Here is a 5,992-nt window from a genome sequence, read left to right on the forward strand (position 1 = left end):
AGATCAATAAACTGACTCATCTGATCTTATAGCCCTCACCCAGGAACTGAGTCAGTGCAGGAAGATAGCTCTGACTCCCTATAATTTCGTCTCTGACTAATCAGCACTCCTGGCTCACTGGCTTCCTCCCACCCACCAAGTTATCCTTATAAACTCTGCTCCTCAAATGCTCCAGGAGACTGATTTGAGTAGTAATAAAACTCTCGTCTCTGATGCAGCTGGCTCTGTGTGAATTACTCTTTCTCTATTGCAATTCCCCTGTCCTGATAAAGCAGCTTTGTCTAGGCAGTGGGAAAGGCGAACCCCTTGGACTGTCACAAGATGCCCAAGTTTCATCCATGTTGTAGCATGTGATAGCATTTCCTCTTTTGCAAGGCTGGTTCATGCTTCATTGTATGTCTATATGACATCCATTGATGCACTTTTGGGTTGCTTCCACCTCTTGGCTATTATGAATAATGCTGCAATAAATATGGGTGTTGAAATATCTTTACAAGATCATGTAACTCATAGATATTTATTTCTTTAAAGTTAGTTTCTAGAGTTGCATTGTGTTCCTCTTTTTGTAATGCCTGTGATTAGTTTTGTTGATTTTGGTGTTTCAATTGTGGAATCACATGGCATGTATTTTCGTGTGTGTTTGACGTCTCTTCAGTATTATTGTAATATGTTGCTGGGTGTCACACAACCAAAACACTCAGGGATTAAATTAAATCTGTATTATTCCTCTCAAGTGTGTAGGTCAGGAGGTTTCAGTATGGTGAAAAGGGGCTAACGATAAGGAAAAAAAATGTTTAGGGACTATGCTAACTTTTCATTTTTACTTTTAACTCAAAACTCGCATTGAATGTATTAAACTGCCTCCTAAAGGGTAATTCTAGGATGAAACTAGACTGTCAGCTTCAAGAAGTCACAGACAGCCCGATTAGTTTATTCTATACTCCCAGTAGTGCCTGGAATGTAGTAGATGTCATCTAAAGCACCCTCTGTCCGTTTTCACTAGAAAACAGAGCCTGAGACAGGGACTGAATGCCAATGTTTTAGTTGGAAGGGCACATAAAGTGTATAAATCATAAATGTACAGCTCAATGAATTATCAAAAAGTGAAGACATGTGTGTTCCTATCTTCCAGTTAAAAATTAGAAAATAGCTAGTACTAAGAAGTTATAGAGCCCTTTTGCTCCCTTCCTGCCACTATTCCCCAAGAGTAACCAACATCTCAACCTCTAATACCTGTGATTAGTTTGGTTGGCTTTGGTCTTTTAATTAATGAAATCATATGGCATGCATTTTTTGTAAGTTTGACTTCTCTTCAGTGTTACTGTGTTATACTGCTGGGTAACACGCAACCAAAAAACTCAGGGATTAAATTAAATCTGTATTTTTCTTCTGAAGTTTGTAATTCAGTGAAATTTCCCTTTGATGAAAAAAGGATAATTATAAGAAAACATTAAAGTTTAGAAAGGATGACAAGTTTTTGTTTTCACTTTTAACTGAGAACTCACATTGAATGTGCTAAAACTGCCCCCTAAATGATAACTATAGAATGAAACTGCAGTGTCAGCTCCATGAGGTCATAGACAGCTGTTAGTTCACTCTGTATTCCTAGTAGGTCCCTTGTTCTCTAAAGGGTAAGTGCCCTTATTCTAGACCCTCCCAGCAGTGCCTGGAATGTAGTAGACGCTCAATAAATATTTGTTGAATGAAGATATTGTGAGATACAGGTAATTTACAGGGGTACTTAAGAGCTCTGTTTTCATCCTGGGGATGCCTGAATGTATGGATTTTGACCCTTTATCAAGCTAAGAACATTGGAATTTATAATGTGAAGTTTAGAATCATTTAAACTCTTGGCAAGCCCCCAGGTCAGTTTCTTTGCTAATAACTTGCAGCTAGCCTAATGGGTTTGACAAGCCTGTGCTGACTACTTACTATTCAATGGTATACAGAGAGTTTCTTGCATAGATCTGGGCAGTTCAGTTCAGAAACTGGCCTGGTTCATGTGTCTGGTTAGGCCTAAGGGGAGCTTATACTGTGGAATGTCTTCAGTGCTTGCCCACTCTCTCTTGCTGCATTGTACCGTCTGCCTTTAGATAAAAAGCCTTATGTAAGTACATTCTGCGTTGTTTATTGAGTCCTTTCAAGTATCTGCCTGTGGAAAACAATAGATTCTGACTTGGGTAATATGATTGGAAATAGAGAATATATCATATTTACAAACAAAGACTTTGAACAAGTTTTCTTCTTTAATCAAATGTCTTTTAGATAGAAAACCAAAAAGTGAAATATAAACTGTTCATTTTCTAGGTCAGCTAAAACAAATATATGCATATGATACATTTCTAAGCAAAACTTGCAGAATTTGGAGGCTAATTTCTAGTTCCAAAATAAATTCAATCAAAATATTGAAATAATACAACCAAATACTAAATAACTAAATTTTCTAATGCAGATTCTGGGAAAGATAATCTTTGTCAACAACAAAATAAGGACTCTTTTTTTTTCCCATTTATTTTATTGCATTTTAGGTTTTGGGGTACATGTGAAGGACATGCAAAATTGTTGCATAGGAACACACGTGGCAGTGTGATTTGCTGCCTTCCTCCCCATCACCTACATCTGGCATTTCTCCCCTTGCTATCTCTCCCCAGCTTCCCACCCCCCACCCTCCCTCCCCTATTTCCCCCCAACTGACCCCAGTGTGTAGTGCTCCCCTCCCTGTGTCCATGTGTTCTCATTGTTCAACACCCGAGGGACTCTTATCTTACATGCAGATGCTGTCAGAGTTTTATAATGTAAGAAAAAAAGTATATGCATATATTGGTTTGAAATATATATGAATTTGTATCTAATATACAAGTTCTTTATATACTTAAATTTATTTTCAAATAATATGCATTTGTACATATTAAAATTATATATTTAAATATATTTTCAAAAATATACAAATTCATATATATATATTCCATACATATGTGTGTTTTTGTATATACATATGCATATATGTCATTTAGGCCATTTAGTGATCTTGTTATGGGCACAGTTTCTGTGGCTTCAGAGTTGGAGGTAAAATGGGAATACTTTCATTATTCTCTAAATATGGAAGAGAACACTAAGTAGAAAACAACAACTTGAGATAAAAATTCAAGCCGGACGTGGTGGCAGAAGCCTGTAATCCCAGCACTTTGGGAGGCCAAGGCAGGTGGATTATGAGGACAAGAGATCGAGATCATCCTGACCAACCACATGTTGAAACCGCATCTCTTCTAAAAAATACAAAAATTAGCTGGGCGTGGTGGCATGCACCTGCAGTCCCAGCTACTCGGGAGGCTGAGGCAGGGGAATCATTTCAACCTAGGAATGGAGGTTGCAGTGAGCTGAGATCACACCACTGCACTCCAGCCTGGGGACAGAGCAAGACTCTGTCTAAAAAAAAAAAAAAAAATCAATTAATGAAAGTAATTTACAAGAGTTGAAGCACTGCTGCTGGTGTAAGGGGAAAAGGACCACTCTAGATGATAGCTGGCTTATAAAGCACTGTGAGGTTCCTGAGCTCCATCCACCTAGACTATGGCTCTCCTCATTTCGATGTCCAGCCCCTCCTGGCCAAGCTGACAGCATACATTCAAGAGATAGGAGCAAGTTACAGGGTTTATCTGGTTAAGCTGTACCTGGAGCCTGAGAAAAAGTATAACAAGCTATCTTGACCTTTTACCGAAAAAAAAAAAAAACCACCCTTTGCTGAAATTGATGATAAAAAGATCCAGAGGGGGAACCACAAAGAACCTGCTGAACTGCTTCCTCTGTTGGAAAGAGTGTACTTACTGAAGATGAATTTTTAAAAATCTAGTATTATCAGCCCCACACAGTTGCTCAAAAGTATTTAAGTTCCTGGGAATCATATGAGCAGTAGCAATCTTAACAAACCTTAGTCAGTAAAAAACAAAAACAAAAACAAATTGCTGATCTTGAAGAAATTCAAACCGGAAAGCAAATGCATCCTTAGTTTTGTTTAAACCGTATCTCAAATTTAGTTGTTTTTTTGTTTTTCCATCCACCAGGCATTCAAAAGGAGGTTGCTTTATATATCTTTTCTGTGTTTTTCTACAGTAAACTCAAAATTCAAACTGAGAGACATGTTTTAATTAATTCAAAATTGAAATAATTTCCCCAGAATTTGTATAGCTTATGTTTCCTCTATTTATGTTGTGCGAAAGCAAAGTTTTCCGTTATATTAAAACTGTCTGAATATTACTATATAATACAATGGAAAATATCACAAATTAATTTAAATATAAAATAACTGCAATATGCTAGTGTCTTTTAATAGTTGCTTCTTATGAAACCCAAACAAGGTGACTAAAGTATCAGCATATGAAAATGATAATACTTCAATTTTCTGCTTGAATATTTTAACTTATAAGTATTGATTAGATTAAGTTGCATATGTTGACATGCTTAAATCAATTTTAATATAAAAATGAAATTAAAATGCTAGTATCTGTGTTCATGAACTTTCTTTTTTTGAGATGGAGTCTCACTCTGTGGCCCAGGCTGGAATGCAGTGGCATGATCGTGGCTCACTACAAACTCTTGCCTCCCACGTTCAAGTGATTCTCCTTCCTCAGTCTCCCAAGTTGGTATTACAGGCATGCACAATTAACTTTTGTATCTTTAGTAGAGACAAAGTTTCACCATGTTGGCCAGGCTGATCTTGAATTCCTGATCTCAAGTGATCCGCCCCCCTCGGCCTTCCAAATTGCTGGGATTACAGGCATGAGCCACCACACCTGGTCTGTGAGCATCTTTTTAAAGTTGAAACTCAACTCTTCCAATTATGATAGCACCAGACTTAATCTCCCACTCTATTGTTAGTTAGAAAACTGGGTTGGCCACAGTGGCTAATGCCTCTAATCCCAGCATTTGGGAGGCTGAAGTTGGAGAATCTCTCAAGCCCAGTATTTTGAGGCTGTAGTGAGCTGTGATTGCACCACTGCACTCAAACCTGGGTGTCAGAGTTAGACCTGGTCTCAAAAAATTTTTTTATATCATGAATAAAACTGGAAAAAAAATAAGTATAACTGCTTCCTGACATTGAGCAACAGCTAGTGCAGGACTTTAAACATTAAAAAATGAAAACAAATGTGAATATAATAATTGCTCTGGTTTTCTGCATAAGGAAACTTTCCAGACCATGGTCAGGGAGAGGGATCCATTCTGATATTGCCAAATTCAGAAGACAAAAACCAGAATTTTAGGGCACTGAGACACTATAATTAGTGAGAAGAGAACCATAAAGGGGATAGCTATGCAGAGGCAGAGGTCCAGAAATCTGTAAGGAAGTATCCTAAATTTGTTGTCTAACACTAAGCTGTGCATTTATAAACCTATGCATGTAATAGAAGTTTAAAATACAGTCAAAGACTAGCCAGGTAGTTGCAAGCTGTATGATTACCAGGGCTCACACAGGGCTGAGAGACATTCAAGTTCCAATCAGCTAGAATGCAGGGACTTCCATGAGTACTTGCAGGAGAGAACTCCAGAAAGATAATTATTTAATAATAAGTCAATTATTATTAAAGCATATGCCCAACTAATAACAACTATAAACGTTCTGATATCATTTGGCTCTGTGTCCCCACTCAAGTCTCATGTTCAATTGTAATCCCTAATGTTGGGGACAGACCTCTTGGGAAGTGATTGGATCATGGGGGTGGACTTTCCCTTTGCTATTCACATAATAGTGACTTCTCACGAGATCTAGTTGTTTAAAAGTATGTAGAACGTCCCCCCTTCACTCTCTCTTCCTCCTGCTTCCACTACATAAGACATACTGGCTTCCCCTTCACCTTCCACCGTGATTGCAAGTTTCCTGAGGCCTCCCCTGCCATGCCTCTTGTAGAACCTGTGGAACTGTCAATCAATTAAACCTCTTTTTTTTTTAATAAACTAGCCAGCATCAGGTAGTTCTTTATAGCAATATGAAAAGGGA

The sequence above is a fragment of the Cebus imitator genome, unplaced genomic scaffold, assembly GCF_001604975.1.
Source record: "Cebus imitator isolate Cc_AM_T3 unplaced genomic scaffold, Cebus_imitator-1.0 Scaffold253, whole genome shotgun sequence".
Lineage (NCBI taxonomy): Eukaryota > Metazoa > Chordata > Mammalia > Primates > Cebidae > Cebus > Cebus imitator.